The following is a 22,084-nucleotide window of genomic DNA, read 5'->3' as shown; positions in this document are numbered from 1 at the left end:
TGTATGGTAACAATGTGTCAGTGCAGTGTATGGTAACAATGTGTCAGTGCAGTGTATGGTAACAATGTGTCAGTGCAGTGTATGGTAACAGTGTGTCAGTGCAGTGTATGGTAACAATGTGTCAGTGCAGTGTATGGTAACAATGTGTCAGTGCAGTGTATGGTAACAGTGTGTCAGTGCAGTGTATGGTAACAATGTGTCAGTGCAGTGTATGGTAACAGTGTGTCAGTGCAGTGTATGGTAACAATGTGTCAGTGCAGTGTATGGTAACAGTGTGTCAGTGCAATGTATGGTAGCAGTGTGTCAGTGCAGTGTATGGTAACAGTGTGTCAGTGCAGTGTATGGTAACAATGTGTCAGTGCAGTGTATGGTAACAGTGTGTCAGTGCAGTGTATGGTAACAATGTGTCAGTGCAGTGTATGGTAACAGTGTGTCAGTGCAGTGTATGGTAACAGTGTGTCAGTGCAGCGTATGGTAACAGTGTGTCAGTGCAGCGTATGGTAACAGTGTGTCAGTGCAGTGTATGGTAACAGTGTGTCAGTGCAGTGTATGGTAACAGTGTGTCAGAGCAGTGTATGGTAACAGTGTGTCAGTTCAGTGTATGGTAACAGTGTGTCAGTGCAGTGTATGGTAACAGTGTGTCAGTTCAGTTTATGGTAACAGTGTGTCAGTTCAGTGTATGGTAACAGTGTGTCAGTTCAGTGTATGGTAACAGTGTGTCAGTTCAGTGTATGGTAACAGTGTGTCAGTTCAGTGTATGGTAACAGTGTGTCAGTTCAGTTTATGGTAACAGTGTGTCAGTTCAGTGTATGGTAAGAGTGTATTTTGTGCAGCGTATGGTAACAATGTGTCAGTGCAGTGTATGGTAACAATGTGTCAGTGCAGTGTATGGTAACAATGTGTCAGTGCAGTGTATGGTAACAATGTGTCAGTGCAGTGTATGGTAACAGTGTATCTGTGCAGTGTATGGTAACAATGTGTCAGTGCAGTGTATGGTAACAGTGTATCTGTGCAGTGTATGGTAACAATGTGTCAGTGCAGTGTATGGTAACAATGTGTCAGTGCAGTGTATGGTAACAGTGTGTCAGTGCAGTGTATGGTAGCAGTGTGTCAGTGCAGTGTATGGTAACAGTGTGTCAGTGCAGTGTATGGTAACAGTGTATTAGTGCAGTGTATGGTAACAATGTGTCAGTGCAGTGTATGGTAACAATGTGTCAGTGCAGTGTATGGTAGCAGTGTGTCAGTGCAGTGTATGGTAACAGTGTATCAGTGCAGTGTATGGTAACAGTGTATTAGTGCAGTGTATGGTAACAGTGTATCAGTGCAGTGTATGGCAACAGTGTATCAGTGCAGTGTATGGTAACAGTGTATCTATGCAGTGTATGGTAACAATGTGTCAGTGCAGTGTATGGTAACAGTGTGTCAGTGCAGTGTATGGTAGCAGTGTGTCAGTGCAGTGTATGGTAACAGTGTATCAGTGCAGTGTATGGTAACAGTGTATTAGTGCAGTTTATGGTAACAATGTGTCAGTGCAGTGTATGGTAACAATGTGTCAGTGCAGTGTATGGTAACAATGTGTCAGTGCAGTGTATGGTAACAATGTGTCAGTGCAGTGTATGGTAACAATGTGTCAGTGCAGTGTATGGTAACAGTGTGTCAGTGCAGTGTATGGTAGCAGTGTGTCAGTGCAGTGTTTGGTAACAGTGTATTAGTGCAGTTTATGGTAACAATGTGTCAGTGCAGTGTATGGTAACAATGTGTCAGTGCAGTGTATGGTAACAATGTGTCAGTGCAGTGTATGGTAGCAGTGTGTCAGTGCAGTGTATGGTAACAGTGTATCAGTGCAGTGTATGGTAACAGTGTATTAGTGCAGTGTATGGTAACAGTGTATCAGTGCAGTGTATGGTAACAGTGTATCAGTGCAGTGTATGGTAACAGTGTATCTGTGCAGTGCATGGTAACAATGTGTCAGTGCAGTGTATGGTAACAATGTGTCAGTGCAGTGTATGGTAACAGTGTGTCAGTGCAGTGTATGGTAGCAGTGTGTCAGTGCAGTGTATGGTAACAGTGTATCAGTGCAGTGCATGGTAACAGTGTATTAGTGCAGTTTATGGTAACAATGTGTCAGTGCAGTGTATGGTAACAATGTGTCAGTGCAGTGTATGGTAACAATGTGTCAGTGCAGTGTATGGTAACAGTGTATCAGTGCAGTGTATGGTAACAGTGTATTAGTGCAGTGTATGGTAACAGTGTATCAGTGCAGTGTATGGTAACAGTGTATCAGTGCAGTGTATGGTAACAGTGTATTAGTGCAGTTTATGGAAGCAGTGTATCAGTGCAGTGTATGGTAACAGTGTATCAGTGCAGTGTATGGTAACAGTGTATTAGTGCAGTGTATGGTAGCAGTGCATCAGTGCAGTGTATGGTAGCAGTGTATCAGTGCAGTGTTTGGTAACAGTGTATCAGTGCAGTGTATGGTAACAGTGTATTAGTGCAGTGTATGGTAACAGTGTATCAGTGCAGTGTATGGTAACAGTGTATCAGTGCAGTGTATGGTAGCAGTGTATCAGTGCAGTGTATGGTAGCAGTGTATCAGTGCAGTGTTTGGTAACAGTGTATCAGTGCAGTGTATGGTAACAGTGTATTAGTGCAGTTTGTGGTAACAGTGTATCAGTGCAGTGTATGGTAACAATGTGTCAGTGCAGTGTATGGTAACAATGTGTCAGTGCAGTGTATGGTAACAGTGTGTCAGTGCAGTGTATGGTAGCAGTGTGTCAGTGCAGTGTATGGTAACAGTGTATCAGTGCAGTGTATGGTAGCAGTGTATCAGTGCAGTGTTTGGTAACAGTGTATCAGTGCAGCGTATGGTAACAGTGTATTAGTGCAGTGTATGGTAACAGTGTGTCAATGCAGTATATGGTAACAGTATATTAGTGCAGTATATGGTAACAGTATATTAGTGCAGTATATGGTAACAGTATATTAGTGCAGCGTATGGTAACAGTGTATCAATGCAGTGTATGGTAACAGTGTGTTAGTACAGTGTAGGGTAACAGTGTGTCAGTACAGTGTAGAGTAACAGTGTGTCAGTACAGTGTAGAGTAACAGTGAGTCAGTACAGTGTAGAGTAACAGTGTGTCAGTACAGTGTAGAGTAACAGTGAGTCAGTACAGTGTAGAGTAACAGTGTGTCAGTACAGTGTAGAGTAACAGTGAGTCAGTATAGTGTAGAGTAACAGTGTGTCAGTACAGTGTAGAGTAACAGTGCGTCAGTACAGTGTAGAGTAACAGTGAGTCAGTACAGTGTAGAGTAACAGTGAGTCAGTACACTGTAGAGTAACAGTGAGTCAGTACAGTGTAGAGTAACAGTGTGTTAGTACAGTGTAGAGTAACAGTGTGTCAGTACAGTATAGAGTAACAATGTGTCAGTACAGTGTAAAGTAACAGTGAGTCAGTACAGTGTAGAGTAACAGTGTGTCAGTACAGTATAGAGTAACAATGTGTCAGTACAGTGTAGAGTAACAGTGTGTTAGTACAGTGTAGAGTAACAGTGTGTCAGTACAGTATAGAGTAACAATGTGTCAGTACAGTGTAGAGTAACAGTGTGTTAGTACAGTTTAGAGTAACAGTGTGTCAGTACAGTGTAGAGTAACAGTGTGTCAGTACAGTGTAGAGTAACAGTGTGTTAGTACAGTGTAGAGTAACAGTGTGTCAGTACAGTGTAGAGTAACAGTGTGTCAGTACAGTGTAGAGTAACAGTGAGTCAGTACAGTGTAGAGTAACAATGTGTCAGTACAGTGTAGAGTAACAGTGTGTCAGTACAGTGTAGAGTAACAGTGTGTTAGTACAGTGTAGATTAACAGTGTGTCAGTACAGTGTAGAGTAACAGTGTGTTAGTACAGTGTAGAGTAACAGTGTGTCAGTACAGTGTAGAGTAACAGTGTGTTAGTACAGTGAAGAGTAACAGTGTGTCAGTACAGTGTAGAGTAACAGTGTGTCAGTACAGTGTAGAGTAACAGTGTGTCAGTACAGTGTAGAGTAACAGTGAGTCAGTACAGTGTAGAGTAACAGTGAGTCAGTACAGTGTAGAGTAACAGTGTGTCAGTACAGTGTAGAGTAACAGTGTGTCAGTACAGTGCAGAGTAACAGTGTGTTAGTACAGTGTAGAGTAACAGTGTGTCAGTACAGTGTAGAGTAACAGTGAGTCAGTACAGTGTAGAGTAACAGTGTGTCAGTACAGTGTAGAGTAACAGTGAGTCAGTACAGTGTAGACTAACAGTGTGTTAGTTCAGTGTAGAGTAACAGTGTGTTAGTACAGTGTAGAGTAACAATGTGTCAGTACAGTGTAGAGTAACAGTGTGTTAGTACAGTGTAGAGTAACAGTGTGTTAGTACAGTGTAGAGTAACAGTGTGTCAGTACAGTGTAGAGTAACAGTGTGTCAGTACAGTGCAGAGTAACAGTGTGTTAGTACAGTGTAGAGTAACAGTGTGTCAGTACAGTGTAGAGTAACAGTGAGTCAGTACAGTGTAGAGTAACAGTGTGTCAGTACAGTGTAGAGTAACAATGTGTCAGTACAGTGTAGAGTAACAGTGTGTCAGTACAGTGTAGAGTAACAGTGTGTCAGTACAGTGTAGAGTAACAGTGTGTTAGTACAGTGTAGAGTAACAATGTGTCAGTACAGTGTAGAGTAACAGTGTGTTAGTACAGTGTAGAGTAACAATGTGTCAGTACAGTGTAGAGTAACAGTGAGTCAGTACAGTGTAGAGTAACAGTGAGTCAGTACAGTGTAGAGTAACAGTGAGTCAGTATAGTGTAGAGTAACAGTGTGTCAGTACAGTGTAGAGTAACAGTGTGTCAGTACAGTGTAGAGTAACAGTGAGTCAGTACAGTGTAGAGTAACAGTGAGTCAGTACAGTGTAGAGTAACAGTGTGTCAGTACAGTGTAGAGTAACAGTGTGTCAGTACAGTGTAGAGTAACAGTGAGTCAGTACAGTGTAGAGTAACAGTGAGTCAGTACAGTGTAGAGTAACAGTGTGTCAGTACAGTGTAGAGTAACAGTGTGTTAGTACAGTGTAGAGTAACAGTGTGTCAGTACAGTGTAGAGTAACAGTGTGTTAGTACAGTGTAGAGTAACAGTGAGTCAGTACAGTGTAGAGTAACAGTGTGTTAGTACAGTGTAGAGTAACAGTGTGTCAGTACAGTGTAGAGTAACAGTGAGTCAGTACAGTGTAGAGTAACAGTGTGTCAGTACAGTGTAGAGTAACAGTGTGTCAGTACAGTGTAGAGTAACAGTGTGTCAGTACAGTGTAGAGTAACAGTGTGTCAGTACAGTGTAGAGTAACAGTGTGTCAGTACAGTGTAGAGTAACAGTGTGTCAGTACAGTGTAGAGTAACAGTGTGTCAGTACAGTGTAGAGTAACAGTGAGTCAGTACAGTGTAGAGTAACAGTGTGTCAGTACAGTGTAGAGTAACAGTGTGTCAGTACAGTGTAGAGTAACAGTGTGTCAGTACAGTGTAGAGTAACACTGTGTCAGTACAGTGTAGAGTAACAGTGTGTCAGTACAGTGTAGAGTAACAGTGTGTCAGTACAGTGTAGAGTAACAGTGTGTCAGTACAGTGTAGAGTAACAGTGTGTCAGTACAGTGTAGAGTAACAGTGAGTCAGTACAGTGTAGAGTAACAGTGTCAGTACAGTGTAGAGTAACAGTGTGTCAGTACAGTGTAGAGTAACAGTGAGTCAGTACAGTGTAGAGTAACAGTGAGTCAGTACAGTGTAGAGTAACAGTGTCAGTACAGTGTAGAGTAACAGTGTGTCAGTACAGTGTAGAGTAACAATGTGTCAGTACAGTGTAGAGTAACAGTGAGTCAGTACAGTGTAGAGTAACAATGTGTCAGTACAGTGTAGAGTAACACTGAGTCAGTACAGTGTAGAGTAACAGTGAGTCAGTACAGTGTAGAGTAACAGTGTGTCAGTACAGTGTAGAGTAACAGTGAGTCAGTACAGTGTAGAGTAACAGTGTGTCAGTACAGTGTAGAGTAACAGTATGTCAGTACAGTGTAGAGTAACAGTGAGTCAGTACAGTGTAGAGTAACAGTGTCAGTACAGTGTAGAGTAACAGTGTCAGTACAGTGTAGAGCACCAATGTGTCAGTACAGTGTAGAGTAACAGTGTGTTAGTACAGTGTAGAGTAACAGTGTGTCAGTACAGTGTAGAGTAACAGTGTGTTAGAACAGTGTAGAGTAACAGTGTGTCAGTACAGTGTAGAGTAACAGTGTGTTAGTACAGTGTAGAGTAACAGTGTGTCAGTACAGTGTAGAGTAACAATGTGTCAGTACAGTGTAGAGTAACAGTGTGTTAGTACAGTGTAGAGTAACAGTGTGTTAGTACAGTGTAGAGTAACAGTGAGTCAGTACAGTGTAGAGTAGCAGTGAGTCAGTACAGTGTAGAGTAACAGTGTGTCAGTACAGTGTAGAGTAACAGTGAGTCAGTACAGTGTAGAATAACAGTGTGTCAGTACAGTGTAGAGTAACAATGTGTCAGTACAGTGTAGAGTAACAGTGTGTCAGTACAGTGTAGAGTAACAATGTGTCAGTACAGTGTAGAGTAACAGTGTGTCAGTACAGTGTAGAGTAACAGTGTGTCAGTACAGTGTAGAGTAACAGTGTGTCAGTACAGTGTAGAGTAACAGTGAGTCAGTACAGTGTAGAGTAACAGTGTGTCAGTACAGTGTAGAGTAACAATGTGTCAGTACAGTGTAGAGTAACAGTGTGTCAGTACAGTGTAGAGTAACAATGTGTCAGTACAGTGTAGAGTAACAGTGTGTCAGTACAGTGTAGAGTAACAGTGTGTCAGTACAGAGTAGAGTAACAATGTGTCAGTACAGTGTAGAGTAACAGTGAGTCAGTACAGTGTAGAGTAACAGTGTGTCAGTACAGTGTAGAGTAACAGTGTGTCAGTACAGTGTAGAGTAACAGTGAGTCAGTACAGTGTAGAGTAACAGTGTGTCAGTACAGTGTAGAGTAACAATGTGTCAGTACAGTGTAGAGTAACAGTGTGTCAGTACAGTGTAGAGTAACAGTGTGTCAGTACAGTGTAGAGTAACAGTGTGTTAGTACAGTGTAGAGTAACAATGTGTCAGTACAGTGTAGAGTAACAGTGTGTTAGTACAGTGTAGAGTAACAATGTGTCAGTACAGTGTAGAGTAACAGTGAGTCAGTACAGTGTAGAGTAACAGTGAGTCAGTACAGTGTAGAGTAACAGTGAGTCAGTACAGTGTAGAGTAACAGTGTGTCAGTACAGTGTAGAGTAACAGTGTGTCAGTACAGTGTAGAGTAACAGTGAGTCAGTACAGTGTAGAGTAACAGTGAGTCAGTACAGTGTAGAGTAACAGTGTGTCAGTACAGTGTAGAGTAACAGTGTGTCAGTACAGTGTAGAGTAACAGTGAGTCAGTACAGTGTAGAGTAACAGTGTGTTAGTACAGTGTAGAGTAACAGTGTGTCAGTACAGTGTAGAGTAACAGTGTGTTAGTACAGTGTAGAGTAACAGTGTGTCAGTACAGTGTAGAGTAACAGTGTGTTAGTACAGTGTAGAGTAACAGTGTGTCAGTACAGTGTAGAGTAACAGTGAGTCAGTACAGTGTAGAGTAACAGTGTGTCAGTACAGTGTAGAGTAACAGTGTGTCAGTACAGTGTAGAGTAACAGTGTGTCAGTACAGTGTAGAGTAACAGTGTGTCAGTACAGTGTAGAGTAACAGTGTGTCAGTACAGTGTAGAGTAACAGTGTGTCAGTACAGTGTAGAGTAACAGTGTGTCAGTACAGTGTAGAGTAACAGTGTGTCAGTACAGTGTAGAGTAACAGTGTGTCAGTACAGTGTAGAGTAACAGTGTGTCAGTACAGTGTAGAGTAACAGTGTGTCAGTACAGTGTAGAGTAACAGTGTGTCAGTACAGTGTAGAGTAACAGTGTGTCAGTACAGTGTAGAGTAACAGTGTGTCAGTACAGTGTAGAGTAACAGTGTGTCAGTACAGTGTAGAGTAACAGTGTGTCAGTACAGTGTAGAGTAACAGTAACAGTGTAGAGTAGTACAGTGTAGAATAACAGTGTGTCAGTACAGTGTAGAGTAACAGTGTGTCAGTACAGTGTAGAGTAACAGTGTCAGTACAGTGTAGAGTAACAGTGTGTCAGTAGAGTAACAGTGTGTCAGTACAGTTTAGATTAACAGTGTGTCAGTACAGTGTAGACTAACAGTGTCAGTACAGTGTAGAGTAACAGTGTGTCAGTACAGTGTAGAGTAACAATGTGTCAGTACAGTGTAGAGTAACAGTGAGTCAGTACAGTGTAGAGTAACAGTGTGTCAGTACAGTGTAGAGTAACAGTGAGTCAGTACAGTGTAGAGTAACAGTGAGTCAGTACAGTGTAGAGTAACAGTGTGTCAGTACAGTGTAGAGTAACAGTGAGTCAGTACAGTGTAGAGTAACAGTGTGTCAGTACAGTGTAGAGTAACAGTATGTCAGTACAGTGTAGAGTAACAGTGAGTCAGTACAGTGTAGAGTAACAGTGTGTCAGTACAGTGTAGAGTAACAGTGTAGAGTCAGTACAGTGTAGAGTAACAGTGTGTCAGTACAGTGTAGAGTAACAGTGTGTTAGTACAGTGTAGAGTAACAGTGTGTCAGTACAGTGTAGAGTAACAGTGTGTTAGTACAGTGTAGAGTGTGTCAGTACAGTGTAGAGTAACAGTGTGTCAGTACAGTGTCAGTACAGTGTAGAGTAACAGTGTGTCAGTACAGTGTAGAGTAACAGTGAGTCAGTACAGTGTAGAGTAACAGTGTGTCAGTACAGTGTAGAGTAACAGTGTGTCAGTACAGTGTAGAGTAACAGTGTGTCAGTACAGTGTAGAGTAACAGTGAGTCAGTACAGTGTAGAGTAACAGTGAGTCAGTACAGTGTAGAGTAACAGTGTGTCAGTACAGTGTAGAGTAACAGTGTGTCAGTACAGTGTAGAGTAACAGTGTGTCAGTACAGTGTAGAGTAACAGTGTGTTAGTACAGTGTAGAGTAACAGTGTGTCAGTACAGTGTAGAGTAACAGTGTGTCAGTACAGTGTAGAGTAACAGTGTGTCAGTACAGTGTAGAGTAACAGTGTGTCAGTACAGTGTAGAGTAACAGTGTGTCAGTACAGTGTAGAGTAACAGTGTGTCAGTACAGTGTAGAGTAACAGTGTGTCAGTACAGTGTAGAGTAACAGTGTGTCAGTACAGTGTAGAGTAACAGTGTGTCAGTACAGTGTAGAGTAACAGTGTGTCAGTACAGTGTAGAGTAACAGTGTGTCAGTACAGTGTAGAGTAACAGTGTGTCAGTACAGTGTAGAGTAACAGTGTGTCAGTACAGTGTAGAGTAACAGTGTGTCAGTACAGTGTAGAGTAACAGTGTGTCAGTACAGTGTAGAGTAACAGTGTGTCAGTACAGTGTAGAGTAACAGTGTGTCAGTACAGTGTAGAGTAACAGTGTGTCAGTACAGTGTAGAGTAACAGTGTGTCAGTACAGTGTAGAGTAACAGTGTGTCAGTACAGTGTAGAGTAACAGTGTGTCAGTACAGTGTAGAGTAACAGTGAGTCAGTACAGTGTAGAGTAACAGTGTCAGTGCAGTGTAGAGTAACAGTCAGTACAGTGTAGAGTAACAGTGAGTCAGTACAGTGTAGAGTAACAGTGTCAGTACAGTGTAGAGTAACAGTGTGTCAGTACAGTGTAGAGTAACAATGTGTCAGTACAGTGTAGAGTAACAGTGAGTCAGTACAGTGTAGAGTAACAATGTGTCAGTACAGTGTAGAGTAACACTGAGTCAGTACAGTGTAGAGTAACAGTGAGTCAGTACAGTGTAGAGTAACAGTGTGTCAGTACAGTGTAGAGTAACAGTGAGTCAGTACAGTGTAGAGTAACAGTGTGTCAGTACAGTGTAGAGTAACAGTATGTCAGTACAGTGTAGAGTAACAGTGAGTCAGTACAGTGTAGAGTAACAGTGTCAGTACAGTGTAGAGTAACAATGTGTCAGTACAGTGTAGAGTAACAGTGTGTTAGTACAGTGTAGAGTAACAGTGTGTCAGTACAGTGTAGAGTAACAGTGTGTTAGAACAGTGTAGAGTAACAGTGTGTCAGTACAGTGTAGAGTAACAGTGTGTTAGTACAGTGTAGAGTAACAGTGTGTCAGTACAGTGTAGAGTAACAATGTGTCAGTACAGTGTAGAGTAACAGTGTGTTAGTACAGTGTAGAGTAACAGTGTGTTAGTACAGTGTAGAGTAACAGTGAGTCAGTACAGTGTAGAGTAGCAGTGAGTCAGTACAGTGTAGAGTAACAGTGTGTCAGTACAGTGTAGAGTAACAGTGAGTCAGTACAGTGTAGAGTAACAGTGTGTCAGTACAGTGTAGAGTAACAATGTGTCAGTACAGTGTAGAGTAACAGTGTGTCAGTACAGTGTAGAGTAACAATGTGTCAGTACAGTGTAGAGTAACAGTGTGTCAGTACAGTGTAGAGTAACAGTGTGTCAGTACAGTGTAGAGTAACAGTGTGTCAGTACAGTGTAGAGTAACAGTGAGTCAGTACAGTGTAGAGTAACAGTGTGTCAGTACAGTGTAGAGTAACAATGTGTCAGTACAGTGTAGAGTAACAGTGTGTCAGTACAGTGTAGAGTAACAATGTGTCAGTACAGTGTAGAGTAACAGTGTGTCAGTACAGTGTAGAGTAACAGTGTGTCAGTACAGAGTAGAGTAACAATGTGTCAGTACAGTGTAGAGTAACAGTGAGTCAGTACAGTGTAGAGTAACAGTGTGTCAGTACAGTGTAGAGTAACAGTGTGTCAGTACAGTGTAGAGTAACAGTGAGTCAGTACAGTGTAGAGTAACAGTGTGTCAGTACAGTGTAGAGTAACAATGTGTCAGTACAGTGTAGAGTAACAGTGTGTCAGTACAGTGTAGAGTAACAGTGTGTCAGTACAGTGTAGAGTAACAGTGTGTTAGTACAGTGTAGAGTAACAATGTGTCAGTACAGTGTAGAGTAACAGTGTGTTAGTACAGTGTAGAGTAACAATGTGTCAGTACAGTGTAGAGTAACAGTGAGTCAGTACAGTGTAGAGTAACAGTGAGTCAGTACAGTGTAGAGTAACAGTGAGTCAGTACAGTGTAGAGTAACAGTGTGTCAGTACAGTGTAGAGTAACAGTGTGTCAGTACAGTGTAGAGTAACAGTGAGTCAGTACAGTGTAGAGTAACAGTGAGTCAGTACAGTGTAGAGTAACAGTGTGTCAGTACAGTGTAGAGTAACAGTGTGTCAGTACAGTGTAGAGTAACAGTGAGTCAGTACAGTGTAGAGTAACAGTGAGTCAGTACAGTGTAGAGTAACAGTGTGTCAGTACAGTGTAGAGTAACAGTGTGTTAGTACAGTGTAGAGTAACAGTGTGTCAGTACAGTGTAGAGTAACAGTGTGTTAGTACAGTGTAGAGTAACAGTGAGTCAGTACAGTGTAGAGTAACAGTGTGTTAGTACAGTGTAGAGTAACAGTGTGTCAGTACAGTGTAGAGTAACAGTGAGTCAGTACAGTGTAGAGTAACAGTGTGTCAGTACAGTGTAGAGTAACAGTGTGTCAGTACAGTGTAGAGTAACAGTGTGTCAGTACAGTGTAGAGTAACAGTGTGTCAGTACAGTGTAGAGTAACAGTGTGTCAGTACAGTGTAGAGTAACAGTGTGTCAGTACAGTGTAGAGTAACAGTGTGTCAGTACAGTGTAGAGTAACAGTGTGTCAGTACAGTGTAGAGTAACAGTGAGTCAGTACAGTGTAGAGTAACAGTGTGTCAGTACAGTGTAGAGTAACAGTGTGTCAGTACAGTGTAGAGCAACAGTGTGTCAGTACAGTGTAGAGTAACACTGTGTCAGTACAGTGTAGAGTAACAGTGTGTCAGTACAGTGTAGAGTAACAGTGTGTCAGTACAGTGTAGAGTAACAGTGTGTCAGTACAGTGTAGAGTAACAGTGTGTCAGTACAGTGTAGAGTAACAGTGAGTCAGTACAGTGTAGAGTAACAGTGTCAGTACAGTGTAGAGTAACAGTGTGTCAGTACAGTGTAGAATAACAGTGAGTCAGTACAGTGTAGAGTAACAGTGAGTCAGTACAGTGTAGAGTAACAGTGTCAGTACAGTGTAGAGTAACAGTGTGTCAGTACAGTGTAGAGTAACAATGTGTCAGTACAGTGTAGAGTAACAGTGAGTCAGTACAGTGTAGAGTAACAATGTGTCAGTACAGTGTAGAGTAACAGTGAGTCAGTACAGTGTAGAGTAACAGTGAGTCAGTACAGTGTAGAGTAACAGTGTGTCAGTACAGTGTAGAGTAACAGTGAGTCAGTACAGTGTAGAGTAACAGTGTGTCAGTACAGTGTAGAGTAACAGTATGTCAGTACAGTGTAGAGTAACAGTGAGTCAGTACAGTGTAGAGTAACAGTGTCAGTACAGTGTAGAGTAACAGTATCAGTACAGTGTAGAGTAACAATGTGTCAGTACAGTGTAGAGTAACAGTGTGTTAGTACAGTGTAGAGTAACAGTGTGTCAGTACAGTGTAGAGTAACAGTGTGTTAGAACAGTGTAGAGTAACAGTGTGTCAGTACAGTGTAGAGTAACAGTGTGTTAGTACAGTGTAGAGTAACAGTGTCAGTACAGTGTAGAGTAACAGTGTGTCAGTACAGTGTAGAGTAACAGTGTGTCAGTACAGTGTAGAGTAACAGTGTCAGTACAGTGTAGAGTAACAGTGTGTCAGTACAGTGTAGAGTAACAATGTGTCAGTACAGTGTAGAGTAACAGTGTCAGTACAGTGTAGAGTAACAGTGTGTTAGTACAGTGTAGAGTAACAGTGTGTCAGTACAGTGTAGAGTAACAGTGTGTTAGTACAGTGTAGAGTAACAGTGTGTCAGTACAGTGTAGAGTAACAGTGTGTCAGTACAGTGTAGAGTAACAGTGAGTCAGTACAGTGTAGAGTAACAGTGTGTCAGTACAGTGTAGAGTAACAGTGTGTCAGTACAGTGTAGAGTAACAGTGAGTCAGTACAGTGTAGAGTAACAGTGAGTCAGTACAGTGTAGAGTAACAGTGTGTCAGTACAGTGTAGAGTAACAGTGCGTCAGTACAGTGTAGAGTAACAGTGAGTCAGTACAGTGTAGAGTAACAGTGTGTCAGTGCAGTGTAGAGTAACAGTGTCAGTACAGTGTAGAGTAACAGTGTGTCAGTACAGTGTAGAGTAACAGTGAGTCAGTACAGTGTAGAGTAACAGTGTGTCAGTACAGTGTAGAGTAACAGTGTGTCAGTACAGTGTAGAGTAACAGTGTGTCAGTACAGTGTAGAGTAACACTGTGTCAGTACAGTGTAGAGTAACAGTGTGTCAGTACAGTGTAGAGTAACAGTGTGTCAGTACAGTGTAGAGTAACAGTGTGTCAGTACAGTGTAGAGTAACAGTGTGTCAGTACAGTGTAGAGTAACAGTGTGTCAGTACAGTGTAGAGTAACAGTGTGTCAGTACAGTGTAGAGTAACACTGTGTCAGTACAGTGTAGAGTAACAGTGTGTCAGTACAGTGTAGAGTAACAGTGTGTCAGTACAGTGTAGAGTAACAGTGTGTCAGTACAGTGTAGAGTAACAGTGTGTTAGTACAGTGTAGAGTAACAGTGTGTCAGTACAGTGTAGAGTAACAGTGTGTCAGTACAGTGTAGAGTAACAGTGTGTCAGTACAGTGTAGAGTAACAGTGTGTTAGAACAGTGTAGAGTAACAGTGTGTCAGTACAGTGTAGAGTAACAGTGTGTTAGTACAGTGTAGAGTAACAGTGTCAGTACAGTGTAGAGTAACAGTGTGTCAGTACAGTGTAGAGTAACAGTGTGTCAGTACAGTGTAGAGTAACAGTGTCAGTACAGTGTAGAGTAACAGTGTGTCAGTACAGTGTAGAGTAACAATGTGTCAGTACAGTGTAGAGTAACAGTGTCAGTACAGTGTAGAGTAACAGTGTGTTAGTACAGTGTAGAGTAACAGTGTGTCAGTACAGTGTAGAGTAACAGTGTGTTAGTACAGTGTAGAGTAACAGTGTGTCAGTACAGTGTAGAGTAACAGTGTGTCAGTACAGTGTAGAGTAACATTGAGTCAGTACAGTGTAGAGTAACAGTGTGTCAGTACAGTGTAGAGTAACAGTGTGTCAGTACAGTGTAGAGTAACAGTGAGTCAGTACAGTGTAGAGTAACAGTGAGTCAGTACAGTGTAGAGTAACAGTGTGTCAGTACAGTGTAGAGTAACAGTGCGTCAGTACAGTGTAGAGTAACAGTGAGTCAGTACAGTGTAGAGTAACAGTGTGTCAGTGCAGTGTAGAGTAACAGTGTCAGTACAGTGTAGAGTAACAGTGTGTCAGTACAGTGTAGAGTAACAGTGAGTCAGTACAGTGTAGAGTAACAGTGTGTCAGTACAGTGTAGAGTAACAGTGTGTCAGTACAGTGTAGAGTAACAGTGTGTCAGTACAGTGTAGAGTAACACTGTGTCAGTACAGTGTAGAGTAACAGTGTGTCAGTACAGTGTAGAGTAACAGTGTGTCAGTACAGTGTAGAGTAACAGTGTGTCAGTACAGTGTAGAGTAACAGTGTGTCAGTACAGTGTAGAGTAACAGTGTGTCAGTACAGTGTAGAGTAACAGTGTGTCAGTACAGTGTAGAGTAACACTGTGTCAGTACAGTGTAGAGTAACAGTGTGTCAGTACAGTGTAGAGTAACAGTGTGTCAGTACAGTGTAGAGTAACAGTGTGTCAGTACAGTGTAGAGTAACAGTGTGTTAGTACAGTGTAGAGTAACAGTGTGTCAGTACAGTGTAGAGTAACAGTGTGTCAGTACAGTGTAGAGTAACAGTGTGTCAGTACAGTGTAGAGTAACAGTGTGTCAGTACAGTGTAGAGTAACAGTGTGTCAGTACAGTGTAGAGTAACAGTGAGTCAGTACAGTGTAGAGTAACAGTGTGTCAGTTTGGAGACGCCGGAATAATACCCTAACAGCTTCTTTCCTGTGTCTGATATCACTGCTCATCGAACGCCTTTAATTCTTTAGACTCAGTTTTGCGAAGAGTCGTCTGCTTGGCACATCTACTTGGCACATCTACTTGGCACATCTGCTTGGCACATCTGCTTGGCACATCTGCTTGGCACATCTACTTGGCACATCTGCTTGGCACATCTGCTTGGCACATCTGCTTGGCACATCTGCTTGGCACATCTGCTTGGCACATCTGCTTGGCACATCTGCTTGGCACATCTGCTTGGCACATCTGCTTGGCACATCTACTTGGCACATCTGCTTGGCACATCTGCTTGGCACATCTGCTTGGCACATCTGCTTGGCACATCTACTTGGCACATCTGCTTGGCACATCTGCTTGGCACATCTGCTTGGCACATCTGCTTGGCACATCTGCTTGGCACATCTGCTTGGCACATCTGCTTGGCACATCTGCTTGGCACATCTGCTTGGCACATCTGCTTGGCACATCTGCTTGGCACATCTACTTGGCACATCTGCTTGGCACATCTGCTTGGCACATCTGCTTGGCACATCTGCTTGGCACATCTACTTGGCACATCTGCTTGGCACATCTGCTTGGCACATCTGCTTGGCACATCTGCTTGGCACATCTGCTTGGCACATCTGCTTGGCACATCTGCTTGGCACATCTGCTTGGCACATCTGCTTGGCACATCTGCTTGGCACATCTGCTTGGCACATCTACTTGGCACATCTGCTTGGCACATCTGCTTGGCACATCTGCTTGGCACATCTGCTTGGCACATCTACTTGGCACATCTGCTTGGCACATCTGCTTGGCACATCTGCTTGGCACATCTGCTTGGCACATCTGCTTGGCACATCTGCTTGGCACATCTGCTTGGCACATCTGCTTGGCACATCTGCTTGGCACATCTACTTGGCACATCTGCTTGGCACATCTGCTTGGCACATCTGCTTGGCACATCTGCTTGGCACATCTACTTGGCACATCTGCTTGGCACATCTGCTTGGCACATCTGCTTGGCACATCTGCTTGGCACATCTGCTTGGCACATCTGCTTGGCACATCTGCTTGGCACATCTGCTTGGCACATCTACTTGGCACATCTGCTTGGCACATCTGCTTGGCACATCTGCTTGGCACATCTGCTTGGCACATCTGCTTGGTACATCTGCTTGGCACATCTGCTTGGCACATCTGCTTGGCACATCTGCTTGGCATATCTGCTCGGCACATCTGCTTGGCAGAAAAATGCTTTGAAATGTTTTTTATTAATTTAAAAAATATAATTTAATATAATAATTTAAAAAAATATATTAATTTCTGGGTGTATTCTTGGGAACGAGTTTTTCTAAGTATAACACATCCCAGTGCAAAGTTGTTAGTATAACACATCCCAGTGCAAAGTTGTTAGTATATCACATCCCAGTGCAAAGTTATTAGTATAACACATCCCAGTGCAAAGTTATTAGTATAACACATCCCAGTGCAAAGTTGTTAGTATAACACATCCCAGTGCAAAGTTGTTAGTATAACACATCCCAGTGCAAAGTTGTTAGTATAACACATCCCAGTGCAAAGTTGTTAGTATAACACATCCCAGTGCAAAGTTGTTAGTATAACACATCCCAGTGCAAAGTTGTTAGTATAACACATCCCAGTGCAAAGTTGTTAGTATAACACATCATAGTGCAAAGTTGTTAGTATAACACATCATAGTGCAAAATTATTAGTATAACACATCATAGTGCAAAGTTGTTAGTATAACACATCACAGTGCAAAGTTGTTAGTATAACACATCCCAGTGCAAAGTTGTTAGTATAACACATCATAGTGCAAAATTGTTAGTATAACACATCATATTGCAAAGTTTTTAGTATAACACATCATAGTGCAAAGTTGTTAGTATAACACATCATAGTGCAAAATTGTTAGTATAACACATCATATTGCAAAGTTGTTAGTATAACACATCATAGTGCAAAATTGTTAGTATAACACATCATAGTGCAAAGTTGTTAGTATAACACATCCCAGTGCAAAGTTGTTAGTATAACACATCATAGTGCAAAGTTGTTAGTATAACACATCATAGTGCAAAGTTGTTAGTATAACACATCATAGTGCAAAGTTGTTAGTATAACACATCCCAGTGCAAAGTTGTTAGTATAACACATCATAGTGCAAAGTTGTTAGTATAACACATCATAGTGCAAAGTTGTTAGTATAACACATCCCAGTGCAAAGTTGTTAGTATAACACATCATAGTGCAAAGTTGTTAGTATAACACATCCCAGTGCAAAGTTGTTAGTATAACACATCCCAGTGCAAAGTTGTTAGTATAACACATCATAGTGCAAAGTTGTTAGTATAACACATCATAGTGCAAAGTTGTTAGTATAACACATCCCAGTGCAAAGTTGTTAGTATAACACATCATAGTGCAAAGTTGTTAGTATAACACATCCCAGTGCAAAGTTGTTAGTATAACACATCCCAGTGCAAAGTTGTTAGTATAACACATCCCAGTGCAAAGTTGTTAGTATAACACATCCCAGTGCAAAGTTGTTAGTATAACACATCATAGTGCAAAGTTGTTAGTATAACACATCATAGTGCAAAGTTGTTAGTATAACACATCATATTGCAAAGTTGTTAGTATAACACATCATAGTGCAAAATTGTTAGTATAACACATCATAGTGCAAAGTTGTTAGTATAACACATCATATTGCAAAGTTGTTAGTATAACACATCATATTGCAAAGTTGTTAGTATAACACATCCCAGTGCAAAGTTGTTAGTATAACACATCCCAGTGCCAAGTTGTTAGTATAACACATCATAGTGCAAAGTTGTTAGTATAACACATCATAGTGCAAAATTGTTAGTATAACACATCATAGTGCAAAGTTGTTAGTATAACACATCCCAGTGCAAAGTTGTTAGTATAACACATCATAGTGCAAAGTTGTTAGTATAAAACATCCCAGTGCAAAGTTGTTAGTATAACACATCCTAGTGCAAAGTTGTTAGTATAACACATCCCAGTGCAAAGTTGTTAGTATAACACATCATAGTGCAAAGTTGTTAGTATAACACATCATAGTGCAAAGTTGTCAGTATAACACATCATAGTGCAAAGTTGTTAGTATAACACATCCCAGTGCAAAGTTGTTAGTATAACACATCATAGTGCAAAGTTGTTAGTATAACACATCCCAGTGCAAAGTTGTTAGTATAACACATCATAGTGCAAAGTTGTTAGTATAACACATCCCAGTGCAAATTTGTTAGTATAACACATCATAGTGCAAAGTTGTTAGTATAACACATCACAGTGCAAAGTTGTTAATATAACACATCCCAGTGCAAAGTTGTTAGTATAACACATCATAGTGCAAAGTTGTTAGTATAACACATCCCAGTGCAAAGTTGTTAGCATAACACATCATAGTGCAAAGTTGTTAGTATAACACATCCCAGTGCAAAGTTGTTAGTATAACACATCATAGTGCAAAGTTGTTAGTATAACACATCCCAGTGCAAAGTTGTTAGTATAACACATCATAGTGCAAAGTTGTTAGTATAACACATCCCAGTGCAAAGTTGTTAGTATAACACATCATAGTGCAAAGTTGTTAGTATAACACATCCCAGTGCAAAGTTGTTAGTATAACACATCATAGTGCAAAGTTGTTAGTATAACACATCATAGTGCAAAGTTGTTAGTATAACACATCATAGTGCAAAGTTGTTAGTATAACACATCCCAGTGCAAAGTTGTTAGTATAACGCATCATAGTGCAAAGTTGTTAGTATAACACATCATAGTGCAAAGTTGTTAGTATAACACATCCCAGTGCAAAGTTGTTAGTATAACACATCCCAGTGCAAAGTTGTTAGTATAACACATCCCAGTGCAAAGTTGTTAGTATAACACATCCTAGTGCAAAGTTGTTAGTATAACACATCCCAGTGCAAAGTTGTTAGTATAACACATCATAGTGCAAAGTTGTTAGTATAACACATCATAGTGCAAAATTGTTAGTATAACACATCATAGTGCAAAGTTGTTAGTATAACACATCACAGTGCAAAGTTGTTAGTATAACACATCCCAGTGCAAAGTTGTTAGTATAACACATCATAGTGCAAAATTGTTAGTATAACACATCATATTGCAAAGTTGTTAGTATAACACATCATAGTGCAAAGTTGTTAGTATAACACATCATAGTGCAAAATTGTTAGTATAACACATCATATTGCAAAGTTGTTAGTATAACACATCATAGTGCAAAATTGTTAGTATAACACATCATAGTGCAAAGTTGTTAGTATAACACATCATAGTGCAAAATTGTTAGTATAACACATCATAGTGCAAAGTTGTTAGTATAACACATCCCAGTGCAAAGTTGTTAGTATAACACATCATAGTGCAAAGTTGTTAGTATAACACATCATAGTGCAAAGTTGTTAGTATAACACATCATAGTGCAAAGTTGTTAGTATAACACATCCCAGTGCAAAGTTGTTAGTATAACACATCATAGTGCAAAGTTGTTAGTATAACACATCATAGTGCAAAGTTGTTAGTATAACACATCCCAGTGCAAAGTTGTTAGTATAACACATCATAGTGCAAAGTTGTTAGTATAACACATCCCAGTGCAAAGTTGTTAGTATAACACATCCCAGTGCAAAGTTGTTAGTATAACACAACCTAGTGCAAAGTTCTTAGTATAACACATCCCAGTGCAAAGTTGTTAGTATAACACATCATAGTGCAAAGTTGTTAGTATAACACATCCCAGTGCAAAGTTGTTAGTATAACACATCATAGTGCAAAGTTGTTAGTATAACACATCCCAGTGCAAAGTTGTTAGTATAACACATCATAGTGCAAAGTTGTTAGTATAACACATCCCAGTGCAAAGTTGTTAGTATAACACATCATAGTGCAAAGTTGTTAGTATAACACATCCCAGTGCAAATTTGTTAGTATAACACATCATAGTGCAAAGTTGTTAGTATAACACATCACAGTGCAAAGTTGTTAGTATAACACATCCCAGTGCAAAGTTGTTAGTATAACACATCATAGTGCAAAGTTGTTAGTATAACACATCCCAGTGCAAAGTTGTTAGTATAACACATCATAGTGCAAAGTTGTTAGTATAACACATCCCAGTGCAAAGTTGTTAGTATAACACATCATAGTGCAAAGTTGTTAGTATAACACATCCCAGTGCAAAGTTGTTAGTATAACACATCATAGTGCAAAGTTGTTAGTATAACACATCATAGTGCAAAGTTGTTAGTATAACACATCATAGTGCAAAGTTGTTAGTATAACACATCCCAGTGCAAAGTTGTTAGTATAACACATCATAGTGCAAAGTTGTTAGTATAACACATCATAGTGCAAAGTTGTTAGTATAACACATCATAGTGCAAAGTTGTTAGTATAACACATCCCAGTGCAAAGTTGTTAGTATAACACACAGTGCAAAGTTGTTAGTATAACACATAGTGCAAAGTTGTTAGTATAACACATCATAGTGCAAAGTTGTTAGTATAACACATCCCAGTGCAAAGTTGTTAGTATAACACATCATAGTGCAAAGTTGTTAGTATAACACATCCCAGTGCAAAGTTGTTACATAACACATCAGTGCAAAGTTGTTAGTATAACACATCCCAGTGCAAAGTTGTTAGTATAACACATCCCAGTGCAAAGTTGTTAGTATAAGTGCAAAGTTGTTACATAACACATCATAGTGCAAAGTTGTTAGTATAACACATCATAGTGCAAAGTTGTTAGTATAACACATCATAGTGCAAAGTTGTTAGTATAACACATCATAGTGCAAAGTTGTTAGTATAACACATCCCAGTGCAAAGTTGTTAGTATAACACATCATAGTGCAAAGTTGTTAGTATAACACATCATAGTGCAAAGTTGTTAGTATAACACATCCCAGTGCAAAGTTGTTAGTATAACACATCATAGTGCAAAGTTGTTAGTATAACACATCATAGTGCAAAGTTGTTAGTATAACACATCATATTGCAAAGTTGTTAGTATAACACATAACCCAGTGCAAAGTTGTTAGTATAACACATCCCAGTGCAAAGTTGTTAGTATAACACATCCCAGTGCAAAGTTGTTAGTATAACACATCATAGTGCAAAGTTGTTAGTATAACACACAGTGCAAAGTTGTTAGTATAACACATCATAGTGCAAAGTTGTTAGTATAACACATCCCAGTGCAAAGTTGTTAGTATAACACATCATAGTGCAAAGTTGTTAGTATAACACATCATAGTGCAAAGTTGTTAGTATAACACATCCCAGTGCAAAGTTGTTAGTATAACACATCATAATGCAAAGTTGTTAGTATAACACATCATAGTGCAAAGTTGTTAGTATAACACATCCCAGTGCAAAGTTGTTAGTATAACACATCCCAGTGCAAAGTTGTTAGTATAACACATCATAGTGCAAAGTTGTTAGTATAACACATCCCAGTGCAAAGTTGTTAGTATAACACATCCCAGTGCAAAGTTGTTAGTATAACACATCCCAGTGCAAAGTTGTTAGTATAACACATCATAGTGCAAAGTTGTTAGTATAACACATCCCAGTGCAAAGTTGTTAGTATAACACATCATAGTGCAAAGTTGTTAGTATAACACATCCCAGTGCAAAGTTGTTAGTATAACACATCCCAGTGCAAAGTTGTTAGTATAACACATCCCAGTGCAAAGTTGTTAGTATAACACATCCCAGTGCAAAGTTGTTAGTATAACACATCCCAGTGCAAAGTTGTTAGTATAACACATCCCAGTGCAAAGTTGTTAGTATAACACATCATAGTGCAAAGTTGTTAGTATAACACATCCCAGTGCAAAGTTGTTAGTATAACACATCATAGTGCAAAGTTGTTAGTATAACACATCTCAGTGCAAAGTTGTTAGTATAACACATCCCAGTGCAAAGTTGTTAGTATAACACATCCC

At 40.2% G+C, this 22,084-nt stretch overlaps 1 protein-coding gene across 2 annotated transcripts in view; it reads left to right on the top strand.

Annotated features, from left to right (window-relative positions):
• Window positions 1-22,084, top strand: part of LOC128696939 (D-beta-hydroxybutyrate dehydrogenase, mitochondrial) — a 108,031-nt gene that overhangs the window by 64,241 nt on the left and 21,706 nt on the right. The gene's annotated exons all lie outside the window — the stretch shown is intronic.

This window comes from Cherax quadricarinatus, chromosome 49 (assembly GCF_038502225.1).
Source record: "Cherax quadricarinatus isolate ZL_2023a chromosome 49, ASM3850222v1, whole genome shotgun sequence".
Classification (NCBI taxonomy): Eukaryota; Metazoa; Arthropoda; class Malacostraca; order Decapoda; family Parastacidae; genus Cherax; species Cherax quadricarinatus.
This window is presented reverse-complemented; position numbering and strand designations above follow the sequence as displayed.